Source organism: Podarcis liolepis (assembly GCF_965112155.1).
Source record: "Podarcis liolepis genome assembly, chromosome: W".
NCBI classification, from domain to species: Eukaryota; Metazoa; Chordata; class Lepidosauria; order Squamata; family Lacertidae; genus Podarcis; species Podarcis liolepis.
Window position 1 is genome coordinate 28,027,786 of NC_139568.1, and position 26,315 is coordinate 28,054,100.

Genomic DNA, 26,315 nt, shown 5'->3' on the forward strand with positions numbered 1-26,315 from the left:
ATTATTTATTACCAGTTTTGCCTTTTGTTCATGATAAATTGCTTCTATGCCTCTTCTAAATTTTTCTCCCATTCCCATAAATTTCAAACTTTTCATCAGGAAGCCCCATGAAATATTATCAAATGCCTTTTCGGCATCTATGAATACCAGGGCTGCCTGTTTATCTATTCTAGTGTCCAAATATTCAATAATGTCTATCACATTTCTTACATTGTCCCTTAGTTGTCTCCCTGGAAGGAAGCCCGTTTGATCTTTATGAATTCTGTTGTTTAAAACCTTTTTTAATCTTTCTGCCATTACGTCAGCAAACAGTTTATAATCATTATTTAATGACGAAATTGGCCTATAATTCTTCACTTCCAGAGCATCCACATCTTTTTTAGGAATCAATGTAATATATGCTTCCTTCCAGGTGTTCGGGATCCTTCCCTCTTTTATTATATTGTTCATCACTTCACATAACATTGGTGATACTTGGTCACTTAATATTTTGTAGTATTTAGCCGGAAGGCCATCCGGCCCCGGCGCTTTCCCGGATTTCATCTTTTTTATAGCCTCCTTTATCTCTTCTTGTGTAATGTTTTGATCTAATAGCTCTTTTTCTTCTTTTGAGATCTGTTGCAGATGGTGTTCTTGTAAGAAGCAATCTATTTCATAATCTGTTTCCTTTCCTCTTTTATATAAATCCTTATAATACTTTTGAAATATCTTTTTTATCTCTTTTGGTTCCTCTACCATCCTTTCTCCTTCCCTTATCTTACAAATCACATTTTGTTTCCTTCTTTCTCTTATTTGCCACGCCAAATATTTCCCTACCCTATTTGCTGATTCAAAGTTCTTCTGTTTCATCGTTTTAATTTTCCATTCAATCTCTTGGTTGATTATTGTAGAAAATTTGGCTTGTAGTATCTTTATATTTTTTGTTTTGCCGTCTTCTCATCAGGGTTAATAGTTAATTTTCTTTCATTTTCTATTATCTGTGTTAAAATCTGTTCTTTCTTTTTCTCTTTTTCTTTCCCTAAGTGACTATTTTTCTGAATCAAAAAACCCCTCATAACTGCCTTTCCTGCATCCCACACCATCTCTATAGCAGTTTCTCCATTTAAATTCCATTTAAAGTATTCTTCAATTGTTTCTTTAGCCTTTGTTACAATTTTCTGATCATTGAATAAGAATTCATTCATTCTCCATCATCCTACTCTAACATCTTTACCTCTTAATTCTATAGAAACCGCATTATGATCAGATATTGTTCGTGGAAGAATTTCAGACTTAATTAAATTTTGTATCATTTCCTTCGATATCCAAACACTATCTGTTCTTCCCCAACTCTGGTTTGGGTTTGAAAAGAAGGTGTATTGTTTAATAGTGGGGTTTTTAAATCTCCAGGCGTCAATTAGTCCCATATTATCAACCATGTCAAAAAAAGAGCAGGGTAGTTTACCTTCCTTCGTCTTTTGCTTTTTTGTTGATCTATCCAAGTCTGGTGCTACCACCCCATTAAAGTCACCCATCAGTATCATTTTTTGATCCATCCACTCCATTAACTTATTACCTAATTCAGAGAAAAAAACTGACTTTTTCTCATTTGGCGCATATATTCCAACAACAATTATTTTTTCTCCTTGAAAGACCACCTGTACTACAATCAGTCTCCCTTGATCATCTTTATACAATAATTTTGGTTCAAATTTTTCCTTTATATATATTACTACGTCTCTTTTCTTAACCTTATCCGATGTCACAAAGTCCAATCCTAGTCTCTTGTTACTCAGAATTCTCTTATGCTTGTTTATTACATGAGTCTCTTGTAGACAAATTAGGTCGCAATTCTTTTTCAATAATATATGTGCAATCTGGTTCCTTTTGTTTTTATTGTTCAGCCCATTCACATTCCAATTTAGTATTTTTAAAGTCATCTGTTATATAGTGTTAATAAGTTTATCAAATCTAAATAGAAACTACTGTTCTTTGTCTTCTATCTCTACTTCTTCCCTTTCTCCCTCCTCTCCTTCTTCTTCTTCGCTCCCCTCTCCCTCCCCCTCCTCCCCCTGTTGCTTCCCAACCTCCTCCTCCCACCCCGTCATCCTTCCAAAGTCCTTCTCGTATCTCCTTGCAAATTTCTGAAGTTCTGAAGGGGTGGACAGTTTAAATCTTTTTTCCTTGAAGTAGAATGAAATACCTTCCGGGAATTCCCATCTATACAGGATCCCGTTTTTCTTCAGCTGGTTGGTTAGTTTTTTATAAGGGTCCCTCCTTGGAAGAAATCTCGAAGAAATCTCTTTTAATATAATAATTGGGTTTCCTTCAATATATAACCTTTTGTTATAATTCTGTTTCAGTATTTCATTTCTTATCTCCAACGAATTGAACATGGCTAATACATCTCCTGGTAATTTTTTCCCTTTGGCTTTGACCGATTTTGTTTTTATCCTGAATATGTTTACAAGAGAGTAATTTATCTCTTCTTCCTTCCTGTCTAGCCAAGTTGCTAACTCTTTAACCATTTTAGATCTTATATTCTCATTTAGACTCTCCGGTATTCCTCTAAACTTCAGATTTGATTGATTTTGTCTCATCTGTGTCATAGCCATGTTGTCCATCAGCTCTTCCTGTATCTTTCCTATCTCTTTCACTTCTACTCTAATCCTGTCCACCTCCTTCTTACTGTCCTTCGTATCTTTTTGCACCCTTTTCATTGAATCCTCCAGTACCTTAGCTCTTACCGATAATTCTTTAACTTTTCCTGTCAGTTCGCCTACCACCCCCTCCAATTTCTTATCCAAAATATCTTGCACTTCTAATAACTTTCTCTCAATATATTGTTCATTATTTTTAAATTCTTTTCTTATTTCAGCCATCAAACTATCGTAATCTTTGATTTCTTTCGCCTCTTTCCCCTCTTCTTGTCTTGATGGCCTCCTTTCTACTGGTGTTCCCACCCCCCTTTTTCGATCCGTTTTTCATTTTATATATTTAATAGTCTTCCTCCTTTGGTATAAAGAGAGAAAGTATTCTAGTGGCAAAACCCACGTCTCTCAGATGTTACAGGGAAAATTGAAGCTGTACTGTTTGTGTCGCTCCCCTCTTGAACGTTGTATTCAAAGAGGTGGAGGAGCGCTGTATTCCAAGGAGTGAAGGAAGGAAAAACCATCCACAAAAATCCGCGCCGGTCGTTGCTATCGCAGTCTCCGACCCGGTGAGACAGAAAGCTTCCTTTCCCTTCTCTCTAGTCCGTTAAACTGTTTCACTTTGTTTTGTCCGCCATTGGGGGGGGGGGCTAAGAATAAGGAGGTACCGTACCACAGGGGGGAAAAAAGAAGAAAAAGAAAAGAAAAAGCCTATTAGGAGGATAAGGGAAAGCGATCAAGATAAAGAAGGTAATCAAACAATGAGGGGAGGAAGAGGGTGACCCAAATATCAACCAGTGGCACAGAGCAAAAAAGAGAAAAGGAGAGAAAAAAAGAAAAAGAGCTTGCAAAGTTCATAAAAGGACTATATAAGCAGCACAGAAATAATCGCCAAAGTTACTGAGACCATTGGCTTAAATCCCAGTGGCCAATAATCCCCTGGAACTTAAACGGAGTGTGGGGTGTGTCTTAATCCAAAAGTGGGCATATGGGTGTGGGGCAGGACCCAATTAGAGCGTCTCCTGAGTGGAAAAGCTTTTATATGTTGCAAAAAGTCCTGACCCACCGTCTTGATTTCGCTTTCCCCCTTTCCAAAAGTTCTCAGTCTCTTTCCGCTGTAGCGGTGAAATAATCTAGAAAGTAAACCCCCTCTTCTCCAGCCAATGTATTAGGTTGTGACTCTTTATATCGGGGAGAAGAACACGAAATGAGGGTGTTGGTATGGAAACTCGCTGCTTTCTCCAAACACACAAATCTCTTTTTCCTTCCAAACGTCACTGGAAGGGCGCTGCCTCTCCGCGTCTTCCCTCCTCCTGCTGCCAATCTGTTTTTCACTCTTTTAGCTGGCCCGAGTAAAATAGCAGTTTCTGTCCTTTGTACCAATATGAGAGGTGTGAGTAACAAAGAGGTGTGAATAATAAAAGTCTCTAAGCGTATGCTGCTTGACTCAGACCATGTTTACAGACGGCGTGCAAAGGAGTTAATTGCCATGAAACCGCCCCTGCAATCTCTTCCCGGTCATAAACGCTGCTATCTCACCAAGTTGAACAGAAAAATTCCTTTCACTTCTTTCTAATCCCTTAAGATATTTTCATTTGTTACTTTGCCTCAGAGTCCTTATACTTTGTATCTGAGGTCTCTCTTCTACAACCACTTAGCGGCAGCTTTTTTTGTTTTCCCTCTCTCCCAGCCTTACGTTGTACTCCATTTTCTCTTACCGCCGGTAGTGGATTCCTGCTCCTATTACCTTTCGTAATCCTTTTACGCTGGGTTCTTTAGTTAGTCTTTTTATCAGCTTAGTTGGTTTGTTTTTCCCCAGTTTTATGACTGTTGTCGGAGGTTCACCGCTTTCACACGGAGCCTGAGGCTTCACAACACAGAGTCTGTTACATCCCCTTCATGCTGCAGCTCAAACCCTGCAAAACGCTGACAATACAGGGAAGCTTGGGCAGCGTCGCTGGGTACCTTGACCCTCAGGATAATCCTCCTGGGGTTACGAGGTTCACGGAGCCTTCGTGACCCCTCTAGACCTCTGTGTTGTTCGAGACTCCCCCGAAGGGCAGGCTCGCGCTCCTTCCCGTGGCTGCGGCGTCCCGGAAGTCCCTGTAGATGCAACTCTCTCAGTTGCCATGGTGACCGGACTTGTCTCGGCGTTCCCACACAACTCCACAGCTCTTATCTCTACTTGCTGCAGGTGGCCGGCCTTGAAGCCTTTAGCTCTTTTCAGCTTCCCAGGCTCCGACTCACGACGTAAACAACTCTTAGCAGCTTTTGGAGAAAGAGGCGTCTCTGAGCTTTCACTGCTCACTGCCCCCCCCCACTGCACACGCGGCCTCCAGGACGTTTTCCTGCACCCCCTCTGGTGGGTAAAGGGCTCCCAACACTTGGCCTCTCTCCTGGCTCCTCACACAGACAGGTTGCAGCATCCAAACAGCTCCCAGGCTCAGCAAAAGCACCAGCAGCATTGCCAGCAACAGCAACAGTCCCTTCGCCCCCCTGTGGGGGTTCCCAGCTCCTCCCAGCTGTCTATCGGCTCTCAAGAATGTGGCCGGCGCCATCTTGCCTCTCCCTTTCGGATGCAGCCACTTCTCGGCCCTTGCTTCCCACCCCAGCTCCACAAGATTCTCGGAGTGCTAGCCAAGCGGCCTTTGGCCTTTTTGCACCCAGGACAACTGGCACCAGCTGAGCATCCACATTTTCTGCCAAAAAAGCAAGCACACATGTCAGGAAACTGACATCGGAGCAACAGGATAAGGAGAGGCTCTCCGATTCTGCAGGAGAAGGTACCAGCACCAGGGGGAGACGCAGCTTAATAGAGGGGGAAGGAAATCAGCGTAACACCAAGGATCCAGGAGAGCAAATGGGGGAAGAGGGGAAAGGGCTCCGGGATTCTTCCCTGGACGTCAGTGAAGAGAGCATTGGTCCTCCACTACCCACGCCCTCCCTGCGCAGAAGACTCCCGCGCAATGAGAGGCGGAGACGACTGGGTGTCAAACAGATTTTATGCTGGAAGAGGTTTAAGAAACGCCCACAGACAGATACTGCTAGCGAGTGAGGCAGCCACGCGGAGATGGGCTGTGCAGCCAAGACGGTTTAACCCAGGCCGTTAAGCTCCCAAACGGGGACAGTTTACGCACGAGTAACTCCAAACCACTACAGCAATCTGTCTGTCACCGAAAGTTGCTCGTGCGCAACAAGCAGGCGGCATCATGAGTAAGACAGGAGAAGTCAGAGCCACGGAAGGGGCTGCTGGAGGACAATCGCTGGCAGAGAGAAACCGCGACTTGGAACAGCACATAGCCCTCTTGACAGCGAGGCTGGATCAACGACGGTCTCAAGATGCCCAGGGCAATCCCACCCCCATAGCAAGGAAGGTACCGGGACTGGTGCATAAGTTTGGGGGGAGGTCTCAAGATTACGAAGCGTTTAGAACAGAAATAGAATACGCCTTGAAACTGCAGCATAACAATTTTGCAGACGATGAAGCGCGAGTGGCTTATATCGTGGGTCACCTGGAGGATGGGGCTAGGGAATGGATCAGGCCCCTGATGGCGATGCAGAATGCAGCCATGCAGGACGTACGGAAATTCTATCAGGCGATGGACGCGATGTTTTCCAGCGATGTAGAGCAAAGTGTGACAAAACGGGAACTGATGAACTGTAAACAGGGAGACCAGTCAGTTAGAGACTACTGGTCACGTTTTGCTATGATAGTTCACCGTCTCGGGTGGCAGCTGGACTCTGAACCCATACAAATGTTGTTTGAGGAGGGGTTGTCACCAACGGTCAAGGATGAGCTTTCGCGCGCACCCCGCCCACAGTCCATGGACCAGCTGACCAAAGCTGCACTTGCGATTGGTGTGAGGCAGGAAGCGCGGGCTCAGGAGAGGCGGGAAGGAAGAGAGCAGCGTTGCCATGACTACCGCATTCCTAAGATGCCAAGGCAGCCGACAGACTTCCGGTTGCGAGCGACGCCATCACAAGCGGGGATTTCTTCCTAGCGGAGAATCCCGGGTTTTTCGGAGGATTTAGGGGGGTCTTTGGGCGCAGTGACCCCCTGAAGTAGTGTCTGGAGGGTGTTCAGACACTCAGGTTCCCGCGGAGAGCCACAACGCAGACCACCCGGCCGCCAGGTAACTCCAACGGGAGCGAAGAGAGCGGCGGGGAGGAGATGCGGGCTAAGGGGAAGCCATAGCTAACTCCGGAAAACGAAGCCCCGAGCTTGCTGGGGGAGCCCACAACTCTCGAAACCAAGGAATTCGGGCTTAAAATATTTTCAAAGATAAACTAGGACTTCAAAGGAAAGCACCGGATGAAAAATAAGTAATTACGAGACCGGCGCTATCTCCAATCAACGTGTGCGCATTTGGGAAGCAAAGTTGTTAAAAGTGAAAGTGAGTCGCCGCTCGCGGCTATTGTTTCTTTTCCCCTTTCAGGCTGTTACAAACTAACTGATACAAACTAACTTTTTGATTGTAAAAGAAGAACCCAAGCTAAAAGGGGGAACGGAGGGTTAAGATTTGCTACTTCAAGGTCCTCTTTGGAATTTTGAAAGGGGAAGCTGAAAGTCTAACTGTGATCCTTTTTTTAAAAAAAAAAAAGACTGCGCAACAGAGGAAGTGTCTTCGACTCCATTGTATGGTCAGCCTTCCGGGCTTTCTCCTTTCCTGCCTTTCCCTTTTTTCGTAAAATACTTTTTTTTCTGGTGCCCACCAGATAGTTTATTCGGACTTAACTTACAATATCGGACTTTCAACTGGCATTGGAGAATTGAAAAAACTGGCTCGGCAGTTTTGAAATATCCCCCATTTTTACTGCACCACTTTTTATTTTTCCCCCCTTCTTTTGTACTTTACCCAGCTACACTTCAGAGACCCTGGGCACCCAGTGGCCAGGAGGATAATTACAACCTGTTTTCTAGCTCCTCTCCTTAACCTGTTTTTTATTGGTTGTTTATTGGTTGTTCGTGCTCCATTTGATTCCTCTGTTTGGAGGTCGGACTAAATCTGATTCTACAACTACTCCATAAGAACTTATAAGGATTAGCCCAATTGGGGGCAGAAGATTCCTTTTCTTTTTTCCTTTTTTTCCCTTTTCTTTTCTCTTTTGTCTCCTGCGACTGGAACTTTGAACTTTCTCTTTTTTTTCTCTCCCTTTTTTATATTTGTTTGTACTTCTTTGCGATACAATAGGAATATAATTGGGGAAAATTTTGACTTCTAAAGGGAGTAGCCTAATTGGTGGCAAGAAGAATACTCTTTGAAGTCTCCTGGACTTAATTAATTACCCTTCCTTAACTCTAGAGGGGGGTGAAATTTGGAACTTTTGGTAAACTTTTGGTAAAAGGTATAATATCGATACTCCTAAGTTAGACTTATATGAATTAGTGAATTTGAATTGGATTTTGAGTGCTGTAAGTGAACAAGGTTGGAACCCATAAAAGGTTGAAGTGATATTAGGGTGGTGTCAACTCTAAGTTAAAGGTCATATTGGGAGGATGTCCCACGTACCTAAGAAAGGTGGGGAGGGTGGAACACCAGGAGATAGGAGAGGGTCCAAACCAGATGCAGACTTTAAGGCAGAAATTTTGAAAATGTTCGCCGAAATTAGACAGAGTGAAAAGAATATGGAGGATAAATTGGAGCATGTAAATACAAGAATAGAACAGGTGGATACGAGAATTGGGAAAATGGACCAAAAGATTGATGAAACTGTAAAAGAGCTAAGAGGTCAAATTAAAGATGTCTCCAAAAGAACACAATCTCTGGAAGAAGGAATGAAAAAAACAAGAGTAGAAATGAAGGAAGTGAAACGGGAAGAAGAGAAATTAAAAGCAGGATTATTGGAAGTTAACAAAACACAAGAAGAAGTATGGGACGCAATCGCAATGAATGAATTGAGGCAACGGGAGGTGAATCTTAGGCTGAGAGCAGTCCCCGAAACACAAGGTGAAAACATCAGAGAGAAATTGACAACAGAAATAGCACAATGGTTGGCGATACCCAAAGAAGAAGTTGAAAGATCAGTTCAAAACGCATTCAGAATAAGAATGAGAACAAGCAGAACAAAGAAAATGCCTGGAGATTGTCTGATTACCTTCAAAGATAAAGATATGAGAAATTTAATCCTGCAAAAAAAACAGAGAAAAAAGATTAAATATTGATGGGAACTACATAATTATCTTTAAAGATATTCCAGTAAGATTGTTGAAACGAAGAGACCCATACAAGCCATTGGTCCAAATTCTCAAGAAGAACAAGACTGAATTTAAATGGGAATTCCCTCAAGGGATCTCATTTACCTACAAAAGTAAGAAACACAGACTTACTAGTCCGGAGGAAACAAGCAAATTCCAGAGACGCTATAAGGAGTTGACGGTAGAAGAGGAAGAAGAAAGAGGAGCAGTAGGAGGAGTTGGTCTATTGGAGAGGAAGCATTTGGAAGAAAAGGAGAAGGAAAACGGAGAGTCGGAAGAAGAAGAGGAAGAAGAAGAAGAAGAGGGAGAAGAACAGGAAGAAGCTAGATCATAATTAACTAGATAAATCTTTAATTGGGAAGGAAAGATGGCGCTAAAACTATGGAATTGGAACATTAATGGAATGAATGATAGGAAAAAACGAAACAAAATTGAACAATACTTAAAAAAGAAAAACCTCGATATCATCTGTCTTCAAGAAACACATGTGGCAAAAAAGCACAGGAAAATTTTGATTAACAATAGACTGGGAAACGAATTTGTATCTTCTGATAAAGGGAAAAAGAGAGGGGTTGTACTATATGTAAAGAAGAATATTGAGGCTCATCAAATCTTCAAAGATGAAGAAGGAAGAATAATTGTAATACAGATTAAATGGCAAGGCGAAAAAATAATAATTGTCGGGATCTATGCACCTAATGGGAACAAGACTGATTTTTATAAAAATCTGGAAGAGAAGCTGTTTGAATACATGGACCAAAAAATGATACTTATGGGAGATATGAACGGGGTAGTTTCACTGGAAACTGATAGATTAAGAGAAAAAGATGTAAGTAGAGAAGGAAAATTGCCTAAGACTTTTTTTACTATGATAAAATTTTTTAATTTAATTGATATATGGAGACTCAGACACCCGCTGGAGAAGCAGTTTACGTTTTACTCGGAACCAAATCAGTCTTTATCAAGAATTGATCAAATTTGGGTCTCTAATGAGTTAACTCCAAGAATCCGACAGATCGAGATTCAACCAAAAACAATATCAGACCACAATCCAATAAAAATGGAGGTTAAAGGATACGAAGAAAGATCATTTAGATGGCGACTTAATGAATATCTCCTGGACGACCAAAAGCTTATTCAAGAGGCAAAGAAAAAACTGACAGAATATTTTATGGACAATATGAATAAGGGTACAAAAATGAGTATAGTCTGGGACGCAAGCAAAGCAGTAATAAGAGGATTCTTCATTCAACAGAATGCGATTAAGAATAAGAACAGGGAGAAAGGGAGGAAGGAAATTTTAAAACAAATAATGGACAATGAAACAAAATTAATCAAGAATCCAAACAGCTTAAAAATAAAAGAGAACATTAAAGTCCTGCAGACACAATTTGCAATGATTATAAATAAAGAGGTGGAATGGAACATCAAAAGGCTTCGACAGAAAAACTTTGAATTTGCTAATAAATCGGGCAGATGGCTTGCGTGGCAAATCAGGAAAAGGAAGGAACAAAGTACAATTAACAAAATTATTGTAGATGGAGAAGAAGTAGAAAATCCTAAAGTTATCAGGAAAGAAATTCTTGGATTTTTACAAACATCTCTATAACAACAGAGAAAAGAATAACATGAAGAAAATAGAAAGATTTTTAAAGGAAAAAAGTGTGCAAAAGATCCCGACAGATAAGAAAGACCGACTGAACGCCCCAATTGCAAATGAGGAAATAATCGAAATAATAAAAGAACTGAAGAAAGGAAAAGCACCAGGACCAGATGGCTTAACATCCAGTTATTACAAAGAACTGAGGCACGCCTTAATAGTACCAATAAAGGAAGTTATGAACAATATATTGAAACAACAGGATATCCCCGGAACGTGGAAAGAGGCCTTCATTACGTTCATCCCTAAGCAAGATTCTGATTTGACACAAGTAAAGAATTATAGGCCAATATCTCTGCTGAACACAGACTATAAGATCTTTGCTGGAATATTAGCAAAAAGACTAAAGAAGATATTGCAGGAAGTAATACATATAGATCAGGCAGGCTTTCTCCCGGGCAGACAGATGAAAGATAATGTTAGAAACATAATAAATATTTTGGAATATCTGTCTGCAAGGAATGAGAAGCAAGCCTTATTAATGTTTGTGGACGCAGAGAAGGCTTTCGATAATATATCGTGGGAATTTATGTTAAAAAATTTAGAAATGATGGAAGTCGGGAATGAATTCTACAATGGAATAAGGGCAATTTACTCGGAACAAAGAGCTAAATTGATTGTGAATAATATACATACCGAAGAATTTAAGATATTGAAAGGTACTAGACAGGGGTGTCCTCTTTCACCGTTGCTATTTATAATAGTCCTGGAAGTCCTTTTGTGTTCAATAAGGAATAATGACAAGATAAAAGGAGTGACAGTCGGTAGAAATGAATATAAGGTCAAAGCCTTTGCCGACGATATTGTAATAACGATTGAAGAACCTAAAAACAGCTTAAATGAGGTATTGGAGGAAATTGACCAGTTCGGTAGAGTGGCTGGATTTACGTTAAATAAGAAGAAAACAAAAATAATGGTTAAGGATATCGACCAGAGTTTAACGGATGAAATGCAACGAGAATCAGGGATTGATGTGGCCAAAAAGGTAAAATATTTGGGAATATGGTTGACCCCCAAAAACATTGATTTATATCAGAACAACTATATTCAGGTGTGGAACGGAATTAAGAAAGATTTAGAAACCTGGGGTAGAATGAAACTGTCCTTTTGGGGCAGAATATCAACGATCAAAATGTGTGTGCTTCCAAAGATGATATTTTTGTTTCAAATGATCCCTATAATTAGGGGAATAAGCGTGTTTAAAGAATGGCAAAGAACGCTTTCGAGATATATCTGGCAGGGCAAAAAGCCAAGAATACAATTTAAGTTACTAACAGGTGCCAAGGAAAGAGGCGGTTTTGCCCTGCCGGACTTAAAACTATATTACGAGGCGTCCTGTCTTTGCTGGTTAAAGGAGTGGATAAAATTAAATAACAACAAACTATTAGATCTAGAGGGTTTCGATAATAGGTTTGGATGGCACGCCTATTTATGGTTGGAGAAGAAGAAAGTCCACAAAGGTTTCACCAATCATGTTATTAGGGGTTCTATAATAGAGGTTTGGGACAGGTACAAAAATATTTTGGAATTTAAAGTCCCGCATTGGTTGTCACCACTAGAGGTAATGTCGGTAAAGAATATTAATATGAGGCCAAATTGGATAACATATGGTGAGTTGGTAATGAAAGAGGGGGAGAAATGGAAATTGAAGCCATACGAACAAGTTAAGGACCAGGTTTATGATTGGCTGCACTACTTCCAGGCAAATGCAATGTTTAATAAAGACCTTAAAGAAAGGGGCTATATAGAAAAAGTGTCTAAATTTCAATCAGAAATAATTGATAATGATGTTAGGATAATCTCAAAAATGTATAAAATACTTTTGGAATGGCAAACAAAAGACGAGGAGATAAAGTCGGTCATGATTAAATGGGCCAGAGATTTTGGTTACAATATACAATTAGAGGACTGGGAAAAGGTATGAAATGAGAACATGAAATTTACTGCATGTACAGCACTAAAGGAAAACATAATGATGGTGTACAGGTGGTATATTACACCGGTAAAGCTGGCAAAAATGTACAAGACATGTAATAGGTGCTGGAAATGCAAAGAAAAAGAAGGATCTCTCTTTCACATGTGGTGGGCTTGCAGGAAGGCGAGGGGATTCTGGGAAATGATCTATAGTGAATTGAAAAAGATGCTTAAATACTCGTTTGTTAAGAAACCAGAATCCTTTCTGTTAGGAATAACAGGAAGAGAGATAAAAAGACGGGATTATAAACTGTTTCAGTACGCTGTTACAGCGGCAAGAACACTGATGGCCCAGAGGTGGAAACAGGAGGAATTGCCGACCTTGAATGAATGGAGGATGAAACTCATAGATTATGCAGAATTGGATAAAATGACTGGAAGAATAAGATATCAGAAAGATTAAAAATTCATCGAGGACTGGGGAAAGTTTGCGGAATATCTGGAAACTATATGTGATCAACAAACAACGCTAGTGGGGTTTAAAGAGACTTTGTAATATTTTAAGGTATATTGCAAGACAGAATTAGAGAGGTGAAGGTGAATAGTAAATCGGCAATATTATATAGAAAATGCGGGAAAATAAGAAAAATGGATGATTGAGGGAGGTGCTGGTGGAGGTTCAAAAAATTGTTAATTTGTAATTATGGTTGTAACCAATATAAGTAAAAGGAAAACTGAATAAAAAATTAAGAGGGGGGGAAAAAAAGATGCCAAGGCAGCCTTCCCCGGCGGCGGAGCCAATGGAAATAGATGGTGCACGCGCCCAGGAGGTTTCAAGCTCCAGCGAAAGTCGCAAGAGAGAGGGAAAGGACGGAAAAACGACCAAGAAATGTTTCCTCTGCCAGCGGCCAGGACATTTTGCCAGGGTCTGCCCGCAAAGAAAGGCCTGGCAAGGAATGGTGGGAGCCGCTGGGGGTGAGGAGGAGGGGCAACAGACACAGGAGCAGGGAAATGGGAACGCTTGGCTGCCACTCAGCGGGCACAGCAGCCAGGCAAGCAACCAGTAAAAGTGCCCAAACCAGATTCCCCAAAGGCAGCTATAGCCATTGAGGTGGTGCTAGAACTCCCGAATGGGCACCCAGTCAAGGTTCAGGGAATGCTGGATTCGGGCAGCTCCTGCAATTTCTTCAGCAAGGACTTTGCATTAGAGCACCAGCTTCACTTGCTACCTTTGGATTTTCCCTTGCAAGTAACCACCATTGATGGGAGGGAGCTTCTTGGAGGGGAAGTGACACACCAGACCCCACCAATGAGAATGAGGGTGTCTAAGCACTCAGAGACGATCGCCTTCCATGTTGCCTCACTAGCGGGGCCCCCAATAATATTAGGGATGAGCTGGCTAGCACAACATGATCCCGTGGTGGCGTGGCATCAGAAGACAGTCAGTTTTGGGTCAGCCTACTGCCTGGAGCACTGCCTAGGAGGGGAAACACCAAGGATGAGTGTAGCCCGAATGGCAGGAATGGCAGTGGAACAGAAAGGGGAGGTGCCGCCACAATATGCTGATCTGAGGGAGGTCTTCAGTGAGAAGGAGGCAGATAGGCTACCACCCCACAGGCCCTTTGACTGCCAAATCAACTTGTTCCCGGGAGCGCAGCTGCCGGTGGGTAAGCTGTATGCCATGTCAGACAGGGAGATGAAGGAGTTACGGGAGTTTATTGACAAGAACCTAAAGAGAGGATTCATAAGAGAATCGAAAGCAGTGGGACAAAAAAGACACGGATAAACCCAGGCTTGTAGTGGACTTTCGTGGCGTAAATTTGGTGTCGGAACCCGTGACTTTCCCAATGCCCAGAATTGACGACATTGTGACGAGAGTGAGGAAGGGAAAGATTTTTACCAAACTGGACCTCAGGGGGGCTTACAACTTGATCAGGATGAGGGAGGGGGGTGAATGGAAGACCACCATGTTCACCCCCTAGGGGCCTTTGAATATTTAGTTATGCCTTTTGAATTACAGTCAGGCTCCGCCTGTTTTCAAGCTTTCATGCACCACGTGTTGGGGTCTCTGCTTTACAAGAGCTGTGTGGCATTACTGGACGACGTCTTGATTTATTCGGATAGCGAGGAGCAACATGTACGAGACGTTAGGGAAGTGCTACAACAATTGCAGAAACACCAGTTGTGGGTCAAGCTAGAGAAATGTCAGTTTCATGCCAGAGAAGTGGAGTTTCTGGGGTACAAGTTGTCTGACAAGGGCTTAGCGATGGACCCAAGCAAGGTGCAAGCAGTGTTGGAATGGAAGTCCCCCAAAACACGGAAGGATGTACAAAGGTTCCTAGGTTTCAGCAACTTCTACAGGAAGTTCATCAAGAACTTCGCCCACTTGACAGCACCCATCACGGACTGTCTCAGCAGCAAAAAGAAGTTCGTGTGGACGGAGGAAGCTCAGCAATCCTTTGAACGATTGAAGAAGGCGTTCGCGTCGGAAGAGCAACTATTACACGTAGACCTGGAGAAACCCCTGAGGCTACAGACCGACGCGTCAGACAGAGCGATAGGGGCGGTCCTTTTGCAGCCAGGGCGGAGCAAACAGGAATGGAAACCGTGTGCCTTTTTCTCGAGGAAGCTGAGCAAGTCGGAGCAAAACTATACCGTGTATGACCGAGAACTGCTCGCGATCTACGCTGCCTTTTGTCGTTGGCGTCATCTACTGATAGGAGCGCAACACAGAATCCAGGTGTGCACCGATCACAAGAACCTAGAGTACTGGAGAACTGCACGAGTACTCAACCAGAGACAAATTCGCTGGGCGCAGGAGTTCTCCAAATTTTATTTTGAAATCCAGTATGTGCCCGGAGAGGAAAACGTGAGAGCGGACGCTCTCTCGCGGAAGCCAGAGTACTTCGAAGGAGAGGGTCCGCCGGAGACACGACACATCATACCCGAGGACCGATGGGTGTGTGGGGGAACTCTAGTGGAGAAAAGAGAACTGGCAGGGCTTACTAGGAATGATGAATTCTCACGAACTAAAATCAGGGAACTCTGAGATGGGAGAGAGGCGGCAGAAGGGTTTGAGGAGAAAGAAGGGGTGTTGTACTATAGAGGGGCCATGTATGTACCGGGGGAAGCTCTAAGGGAAAGGGTACTCAAACAACTCCACGACAACCCCACAGCGGGGCACTTTGGACAGCACAAAACGATGATGCTGGTCACCAGACAGTTCTGGTGGCCACGGGTGAGGGAGGATGTACGGGAATATGTACGAGGGTGCGACCGCTGCCAAAGGGCAAAAGGGGAGCGGACGGCCCCAGCAGGCTTACTGGAACCCTTACCCACACCGAGCAAACCCTGGGAGGTGGTGTCCATTGATTTTATGACTGATTTGCCCAAATCACGGGGGGAAACAGCGGTCATGGTAGTAGTCGACTTGCTGACCAAAATGTGCCATTTCATAGCCTGCTCACATGCGGTGACGGCAGAAGAGACGGCACGATTGTTCATAGAGCACGTTTTCAGGTTGCATGGCGCCCCCTTGAGGGTTATCTCCGACCGCGGAAAACAATTTACCTCCCGGTTCTGGAGGAAGCTCATGAGCTTGCTGCAAGTCGAGGTGGGGTTCTCAATGGCAAGGCACCCAGAGACCAATGGGCAAGCGGAAAGGGCAAACAGTATACTCCAGCAATACTTACGCTGCTACGTCAGTGAGAGACAGAACGATTGGGTAGAGAAACTAGCGCTGGCTGAATTTGCGTATAATAACGCTAAACACATGTCCACGGGGATGAGTCCGTTTATGGCCAATTATGGGTGCCATCCCAGAGCCTTCCCGGGGAGTGAGGAGCAAAGCTGCAGTGTACCCGCGGCGGAGCAGTTTGTGGAAGAAATGGAAGCCCTACACCAGCAACTTAAGATAAACTTGGAGCGGGCCAAGGCTGTTTACAAGAAGCAGGCAGACAAGCACCGCAGGGAAGGGGAAACCATACGGGTGGGAGACCGGGTGTGGTTGTCCACCCAAGGGTTACCTTTTAAAGGGGGGTGCAAGAAGTTGCAGCCCTGACGGCTGGGGCCATTTGAGGTAACACAACAGGTAAACCCCGTAGCATTCAAGCTCAAGTTGCCAGGCAGCATGAAAATACACCCTGTGTTCCACCGGTCCTTGCTCTCACCACAAAGGGAGGGGCGGGAATTCCTGGGGCGAGAGGTAGGAGCCACCCCACAACCGCAGGTAGAAGAAAGGGAACACCAGCGGTCGGCCACGGAAATAATTGATTCAAGGTGGCGAGGTCGTCAGGTGGAGTACTTGGTGGCTTGGGAAGGGGAGCCCTGGTCAGAAAACACGTGGGTTCCCGCGGAAGCCATCAATGACAGGTATATGGTGGAATTATTCCACCGCCGGTTCCCGGACAAGCCCAAACCCTTAGAGAGGTTCTGGGAGGAACAATTTGGAACCACAGATGACGAAGAGAGTTTCGAGGGGTTTTCAGAATCCGAGGAAGAATCAGACTGGGAGGGTCACCCCGTGGGTGGGAATCAAAGCAGGTGGGAAGCGGGTTTCGAATCCACTGAGGATGGTGACAGTTCCTTCCGGGGTTTCCCCATCTCGTCGGCCAAGGAAGAGAGAGAAATCGATTCCACAGGTCGAGCAGGGGGTGGAGGGGGTCCTGGAGGGGAGGTGGATGTCAGGAAACTGGCATCGGAGCAACAGGAGAAGGAGAGGCTCTCCGATTCTGCAGGAGAAGGTACCAGCACCAAGGGGAAACGCAGCTTAATAGAGGGGGAAGGAAATCAGCGTAACACCAAGGATCCAGGAGAGCAAATGGGGGAAGAGGGGAAAGGGCTCCAGGATTCAGCTTAATAGAGATACTGACAGAGAGCACTGGTCCTCCACTATCCACGCCCTCCCTGCGCAGAGACGACAGGGTGTCAAACAGATTTTATGCTGGAAGAGGTTTAAGAAACGCCCACAGACAGATACTGCTAGCGACTGAGGCAGCCACGCGGACATGGGCTGTGCAGTCAAGACGGTTTAACCCAGGCCGTTAAGCTCCCAAACGGGGACAGTTTACGCACGAGTAACTCCAAACCACTACAACATGCTTCTCAACTTCACTTTGCTCTGCAGCCCTCTTAGCCTCTGCTTTCCCAGCTGCATTCTGTGGAGGCTGTACTACGTCCCAAAGCTGCTCCCCCACCAGCAAAAGCTCCACTTGAAAGCTCCACTGCAGCCAATTTTGGCTAGTCAGTTTCTGACATGGCAGTTTAAACTCAAAGCCATGTGCACGGGGCTGAGCCATTGCTTCCCTTCCCTTCTGTTGGCCTCTTGCAAAAGTACTCACTCTGCAGCCAAACCGGGCACTCCGGACGACGTGGCTCCCAGCTCCCACTCCGTCAGCCTCCTCCGATCTGCCCTCTGCTCTCTTTGAAGCCTTGGCAGTCGATCAAGCTGACGTTCAGTCCTTTTAAAGTCTTCCAAGCCCTTTCTCACACGCTTCACGTTGACCCATAACCATGTTCGGTAGATTTATTGCTTTATTGTTCGGCGCCCAGCCACACTTCCCCTGGGAGGCTCTGTAGATCGTAAAGCAATTAGCAGAAGTACACAGCGGGGGGTGTCGAGAGAGCAGTAAACAAGTCCCACACGTTTCTTCTGTCCTACTAGCCAGAGCCTCATTCAGAGCCAGAGCTGAAAGAAAGCCAGAGCCAGAGCCAGAGCCAGAGCCAGAGCCAGAGCCAGAGCCAGAGCCAGAGCCAGAGCCAGAGCCAGAGCCAGAGCCAGAGCCAGAGCCAGAAATAGGGCTTGATACAGGGCCGGAGCGCAAAACATAGCTGCAGCCACAGCCTAGAGCCACAGCCTGAGTCTGCAGCGGTACTTGATACAGTGCCGGAGCTGGAGCTGGAGCCAGAGCCAGAGCCAGAGGCACAGCCAGAGCCAGAACAAAACCCTAATTCAGAACCAGAGCCTGAAAGAGAGCCAGACCCTGAAACATAGCTGGGTCAGAGGCAGAGGAAGAGCCATCATGACACCCTGAATTAGAGTCAGAACCAGATCTTCATTCAGAAGCAGACCCTGAAAGAGAGCCAGAGCCACAGACAGAGCCACAGACGGAGCCTAGAGCCACAGCCGAGACCCACAGCCATAGCCGAGATCCACAGCCTGAGTCTGAAATAGTGCTTGATAGAGTGCTGGATCCTGAAACAGAGACACTGTCTGAAACCTGCCCGACGCTTAAACGTAGCCAGGGGCAGAGGGAGAGGCAGAGCCTGATACAGTGCTTGATACAGCATAGGAGCCTGAAGCAGAGACACAGCCAGATCCAGAGACACAGCCAGAGCCAGAACAAAACCCTAATTCAGAACCAGAGCCTGAAAGAGAGCCAGAGCCAGAAACAGTGCTTGATAGAGTGCCAGAGCCTGAAACAGAGGCAGAGGCAGATACAGGGCTTGAAACAGCGTCGGAGCCTGAAACAGAGAAACAGCGTGAAACAGAGACAAAGGCTGAGACACAGGCCGAGCCTGAAATAGAGCTAGAATAAGTGCTAGAGCCAAAGACTGAGACAAAGCATAATAAAGAGCAGAAGCCTGAGCCTGAAACAGTGCTTGATACAGTGCCAGAGCCTGAAACAGAACCAGAGCCACAGCTACAGCCATAGTGCCACAGCCTGAGTCTGCAACAGTGTTTGATACAGTGCCAGAGCCTGAAACAGAGACACAGCCTTAAACAGAACCTGAGCCTGGTTATTAGCATGGCAATTAAAGAAGAGAGAGGCAGAAAGGCTTATAAATAGAGTTAAGTGCAAAGGCAAAATAATAAACAACCCTAAAGAAATAGAGAAACGATTTCTCGAATTCTTTAGAGAAATCTATAAGGAAGGAAATGAAACAACAGAAGAAGTTAAAGAACATTTAGAACAGAACTGTCTACCGAAACTTACTAAAGAACAAAAAGAACCGTTGAATGCCCCTATTACATCGTACGAAATGCAAAGAGCAAATAAGGAAGCAAAGATAGGAAAGCCACCAGGGCGAGACGGCCTACCGGCAATATATTATAAAATAATGGAGGACTTACTGTCTGACCCATTAAGAAGTATCATGAACAGCATCTTAAAAGACGGAACCATGCCGGATTCTTGGAAAGACAGCCTTATTGCATTAATTCCAAAACAGAGAACGGACAATCTACTTATTAACAACTATAGGCCTATCGCACTTCTAAATAACGATTATAAATTCTATGCAAATATTTTAGCCGAAAGATCAAAAAAAGGCTTCCAGATGATGATACACAATGACCAAGCTGTCTTTTTACCCGGGAGGCACATTTATAGCAACACTAGAAACATTATAAACTTATTAGCGTATTTAGACTTAAAAATAGAAAAGAAGGCAGTCTTAATGGCTATAGATGCAGAAAAAGCTTTCAACAGGGTATCCTGGAAATTTATGAAAGGTCTATTACACCATATGGATTTTGGTATACAGTATATAAAAGGGATTGAAGCAATATAATCAAAACAAAAAGCTAAAATCATAATCAATGGAAATTTATCACAGGAGTCTGAAATCAGTAAAGGGGTCAGACAAGGTTGCCCCCTATCCCCCTTAATTTTCATATTAACATTGGAAGTTTTATGTAAAGAAATTAGGGAAGAAAAAGAAATTAAAGGGATTATGTCGGGAAATAGAAGTTACAAAATGAGGGCATTTGCTGACGATTTAATTATAACTACGGAGCAACCAAAACAGAGTTTAAGAAAGGCGTTGGAAATAATATATGGCTACGGTAAAGTTGCGGGGTCCAAAATGAATTTAAACAAGACAAAACTATTAGTTAAAAATATGTCGCCAGATGAAAAAGCGGAATTAGAACAAATAATACACATTAAAATCTACCCCAAAATCAAGTATTTAGGATTATGGATAACACCAAAGAATATTAACTTATATGAAGATTGTTCGGATATTTCCGTTCCACCTTAAAAGGGAGCAGGATGTTTGTGTCACAGCCTGCGTATTTCCTGTTTTCACAGGATGTTTCTGTTGTGTCTTTTGCTTTCGTTTTCTCACTCTCTGTGTCTGGAGACACTGACGCAGGCATTCATGTCTTTCTTTGTTCTGATCAACGCTGAATAAAACTTGTAAATAATGCTCTCCCGAGTGCGACTTTTGCTGTGCATTAACTGCTGATAGAGTGTGCATGAGCTCTAGAATGTGGCAAGATATTTTCTAGAAACTCATGTCGCTAATTGCTGATACTGCGTGCCTACGGGAGATCGATGCATCGTCCGGCAGACGGCTTGGGGCCATGATGGACTTTGTCTCCCTGGCAGTATCCCAACAACAGGTTATGGGTCCCGATTCACGGCACTTACAGGAGAGTAAGACTGTGACAGACTGCTGAAAGGTATGTGGAGGAAAAGTGAAAGTGAGGCTTTTCGTTTGCCGCGGCAAGAGCTTTTGATGTCCGGCAGGCCTAATTGGCCTGGGAGCCGAGCCAAGCAGGCTTCGTGATTAATGGGCTGCCGAGATAAGAAGCCTCTGAAGTGAATAAGATTCACGGCTCAAGTAAAAAGCTGGAATGGAGTTTTTCCAAGCTTCTGAGGCTACTGAGTGCCCAAAGTTAAATCGGCACAATTATAAAACCTGGGCAAAATGGTGTGAGAGTTTCCTGCGTCAGTTTGGAGTGTGGCTTACTGTGTCTGAAGCCCCTCCAGTTCCTCTGGCAGATAGATGAAGAACCCAGAATTCGAGGGCCATTAACGTAATAGTCTTGTCCGTTTCTCTGGAGGAAATTAAAACGTTAGCTGGCAACGTGACTGCACGTAAGATGTGGAATGCTTTGAAGATAGCCCACCTGCCAGTCATCCCAGCCCAGAGTTTGACTGCATCGGAGGTCCTGGCTGTTTCCCAGAATGCGAGTGAATGCAGGGATGCCGAGGGCACCGGTTGCAAGCTGCAGGGGGAGCTGACTGTGATGTCATCCCAGGCAGCATTCCAGCCTCCAGGGGGAGCCAAGGAGTCGGCAGCTGAGAACTCTGTTTCTCATGGGAGCCAAGGTCATCCTCACAGATACCGGAAGGCCAGAAGTAAACAGAGGCAGATGCCTGCAGATGGCCAGAAGCAGAGGGAGGGTGAAGAGCCCACGCCAGTGGAAAACAAGGCTTTGTTCGCTGGCACAGCTTCACCAAAGGCTAAAGGCATGTCTGATGGCCAGGAGCAGGGGGGCAAGCTGCAAAAGCCCACGCCGGTGGAAAACAAGGTTTTGCTTGCCAGAAAGACTGCTCCAAAGGCCCAGGGCAGGTTTGTTATTGATTCGGGGTGTACCCGCCATGTCTCAAAAGACCGCCATCTCTTTATCTCCTTCAAACCTCAAGAAGGTGAGATCCACCTGGCTGATGGAAAGACGTTGCGAATCGCAGGAGAAGGGACTGTGAGACTGGCAAGTCTGCACACTACCATCAAAGATGTACTATATGTTCCAGGTGCTGCAGACAATTTGCTCAGTGTCCCACAGCTTACTGGGCATGGTTTTGAGATTTCCTTCAAGAGGAGCGTCTGTGTCATCAGAAAAGGCAAAGAGGACATTTTGCATGCAAAGTTTATAGATGGTTTGTTCTGTATAACTTATGATGACAATGGTGCTGTTGCTGTGTCTAATGCTGATTCTTGTTGTGTTGCACAAACTAACAAAGTTCTTCATGCAGGATGCATTCACGATGCACACAGAAGGTTTTGTCACCTCTCTTGGAAGTCACTGGCCAAGATGCCAGAGATGGTTGAGGGTTTGAACATCAAACCCTGTAAGTTTCACATGAAATGTGTATCTTGTGCAGAGAACAAGGTGAAGGTTGTTCCAATAGGCAAGGAGTCTAGCAGGCAGGCTTCCAAACCCTAACAGCTAGTGCATGCAGAACTGGTTGGTCCACTTGCGCCCTCTTTGGGTGGAGCAAGGTACTTCATGGTTCTAATTGATTCTTTTTCCAGGTACATTCATGTGTTTATGCTCGAGCAGAAATCGCAAGCGCTTCCTAAGTTCAAGGCATTCTGTGCTTGGTTGGAGAATGTTCACGGTAAACGTATTGGCTGTCTCTTTACTGATCGGGGCGGGGAGTTCACTTCTCAGCAGTTTGAAGCTTTCCTGACTGAGAAGGGAATCCAGCATGACTTGTCAACGCCTAGATCGCCATGGATGAATGGACTTGCGGAGCGAGCAAATCAAATGTTGCTGCAAGGACTGAAAACCTTGTTGCATGATTGCAATCTCCCTGATAAGTTTTGGGGGGAGGCTCTGTCGAATTTTGTTTACACTTTTAATCACAGATTGTCATCACCTATTGGTTGTACCCCCTATGAGAAGATGTTTGGTAAGAAACCCAACATCAAGCACATGAGAATATTTGGTTCTGACATGTGGGTACACACCCCACAGAGCAACAAGCTTGGCAAGCGTGGGGCACATGGTTTGTTCATGGGGTACGAAAAAGGTGCATACAGGGTATGGATGACTGACTCTAAGTCCATTAAGTTCACAAAGTGTGTTGAGTACAATCCCAAGTGTGTGTGGGGGGGGGGGAATGTGGGAATTTTCCAGAGTTACCCAGAGGAGGATGAAGGTGATGTGAAGAAAGCAGATAATGTTGAGGCAGCTGAGGAAGCTGAGGAAGCTGAGGATGATGATGATGATGATGATGATGATGATGATCAGAGTTCGGATTCCAGCTCAGTGGGCGGCGCTGCTGCTGATGTCAGTGACAGTGATGACACAGCAGACATAAGAGCGCAAAGGCCTCAATCAGACCATGTGATGCATCTGACAATGAACTGGAAGAACCACTGTTCACCATTGGTCACTTTTCTCCTAAGAAAGAGGAGATGAGTCCAGAAGACTTGCGTCTAGTACGCAGATCTGAAAGAGCCACAAAGGGCAGACCTCCAAAGAGATTTGCTGATGAGTTTGCTAAGACAGCAACTGCTGTTCTTAGTAGCTCAGAGAAGGTATGGGAACCTTCAAGCTTCAAAGAGGTTCAGGAGTTAACCTCTAAAGATGCTGAGCCTTGGCTTAATGCCATGAAGGCTGAAGTTGATTCCTTGAATAGGAACCAAACTTGGGAACTGGTACCGGTAGTCCAAGGAATGAGACTGGTTGGCAGCAAATGGGTCTTCAAGGCCAAGACAGACCAGAATGGCAAGGTTGTCAGACACAAAGCCAGATTGGTTGCCAGAGGTTTTTCACAGGTACCAGGACAGGATTACCACGAGACCTATTCACCCACAGTCAAATATGAGAGCATTCGGCTGATGCTCAAGATCGCTGCGGAGGAGAAACTGCATGTTTCCCATCATGACATTAATACAGCTTTTTTTGTACAGGATTTTGGGGGAGGGGCTGTTTATGCTTCCACCTGATGGGATGCAGATACAGAAGGGAATGGTCTGTAAACTGCGGAAATCCTTATATGGTCTCAAGCAGAGTGCCAGGTGTTGGAACACAAAGCTCACTGAGACATTGCTTTCTCTAGGTTTTCACCAGGGCAAAGCTGATCCATGTGTGTTTGTCAAGGAGGAGGGGCAAAACAAACTGTATTGCTTATGTTTTGTTGATGATCTTCTGATGTTTTGGAAGAATCAGGCTTTTTATCAAAGCACACTAGCTCAGCTGAAGGAGCACTTTGACATGAAGGATCTTGGTGAGGTATCCAACTATCTTTCTCTGCAGGTGGAGAGGGACCAAGCAGGTAATTTTCTGGTACACCAAACACAGAAAATTGCTGATGTATTAACCAGGTTGAATTTGGTTGATGCAAACCCAGCAGACACACCGATGGTGACAGGTTACCAGGTAGACAGTACTGCTGAAGTGTTTTCTGACACTACGCTGTACAGATGCATTCTAGGCAAGTTGAATTTCATTGCTAGATGTTCAAGAACCGACATAGCTGTAAGCACTAACCTGCTTAGCAGACATGCTAACAATCCTACTGTTCAGGATTGGAAAGCTCTGAAGCGCATAGCCCGCTATTTGAAAGGGACTTTGCACTACAGGCTGAGGTTCACCAGTCAGAAGACTGGAGGTCTTGAAATCTTTGCAGATGCAAGTTTTGGAAGTGACACCACGGATGGTACTAGCACTTCTGGAGTATGCTACATGTACAACCACTGCCTGTTTGACTGGTTGTGCAGGAAGCAGACGACAGTAAGCCTAAGTTCCTGTGAAGCAGAACTCAATGCTCTGTCATTTGCACTCATGGATTGTGAATGGTTGATGCAACTGTTTAAGGACATCAGAGTTTCTGTGAAATGTCCTGTACAAGTGTATCAAGACAATAGATCGTGTTTGGCTTTGCAAGCAAAGAACCAAGTACTTGCAGATTAAGCTACATCGTGCAAGAGAGTGTATTCAGAAAGGACTCATTCAGGTGTCCTACATGCCAGGAAATGAAATTCCTGATGATCTGTTGTCTAAGGTTGTTAACAGAGAACAACTTAAGGTTTACGTACAAAGGTTGCAATTGGGTTGAACCACAGGTACTACAGGTTACACGGAAAGGGGGAGGATGTTAGGATATTTCCCTTCCACCTTAAAAGGGAGCAGGATGTTTGTGTCACAGCCTGCGTATTTCCTGTTTTCACAGGATGTTTCTGTTGTGTCTTTTGCTTTCGTTTTCTCACTCTCTGTGTCTGGAGACACTGACGCAGGCAGTCATGTCTTTCTTTGTTCTGATCAACGCTGAATAAAACTTGTAAATAATGCTCTCCTGAGTGCGACTTTTGCTGTGCATTATCTGCTGATAGAGTGTGCATGAGCTCTAGAATGTGGCAAGATATTTTCTAGAAACTCATGTCGCTAATTGCTGATACTGCGTGCTTATGGGAGATCGATGGATCGTCCGGCAGACGGCTTAGGGCCATGATGGACTTTGTCTCCCTGGCAGTATCCCAATTGTTGGAAAGATATCAAAAGACAGTTGGAGACATGGACAAGGTTAAATTTAACATTCCTGGGCCGTATTTCGGTAATTAAAATGATAGTTTTACCGAAGCTACTCTTTCTATTCCAAACGATTCCAATTACAGGAAAGACCAGCAGTATCAACAAGTGGCAAAAAGAAATTTCTAAATTTTTGTGGAAGGGTAAAAGACCAAGAGTAAAGCATAAGATATTAATAGATACTGTAGAAAGAGGTGGCTACGGGCTACTGGATTTGAAGCTATATTACGAAGCCTCATGTCTTCTCTGGTTGAAAGATTGGTATTTATTAAAAAATTGGGATATTTTAGATCTAGAAGGTCATGACACCCGTTTTGGGTGGCATGGCTATCTTAATTATGGGAAAATAAAGACGCATAGGAGTTTTTCAAATCATATAATAAGAAATGCTATATATAAGGTATGGGGAAAATACAAAAGATATTTGGAACAGAAAACCCCAAGATGGAACTCTCCACTAGAAGCAATTGCTGTTAAAAAAAGCAACAACATCAAAGAGAACTGGATAACGTATAACACAATATTAAGGGGGGAGGAGGAGGGTCAACTAATATTGATAAGTTATGAGAAAATAAAAGATCACTTTTTCTAGTTGGCTAGATTACTTCCAGGTGAATGAAGTGTTCAGACAGGATAAGCAGATAGGTTTTGAAAAGGAGCCTTCAAGATTTGAAAGAGAACTACTGAATAGTAAAACCAAAATAATCGCAAAAATGTATAGATTTCTTTTAGACTACAAAGTAATGGATGAGGAGGTTAAGGCTTCAGTGATAAAGTGGGCCCAAGATGTGGGCCGTCCAATTATGCTAAAAGGTGAGGGAAACTGATGGAATGTAAATTTGAAATTTACAGCCAGCTATAATATAAGAGAGAACATGATGAAAATGGCTCATAGGTGGTACCTCACTCCTTCCAGATGATCAA

At 44.2% G+C, this 26,315-nt stretch overlaps 1 long non-coding RNA gene across 1 annotated transcript in view; it reads right to left on the bottom strand.

Annotated features, from left to right (window-relative positions):
* LOC310697718 overlaps positions 1-26,315 on the bottom strand; it is a 911,745-nt gene that overhangs the window by 208,755 nt on the left and 676,675 nt on the right. The gene's annotated exons all lie outside the window — the stretch shown is intronic.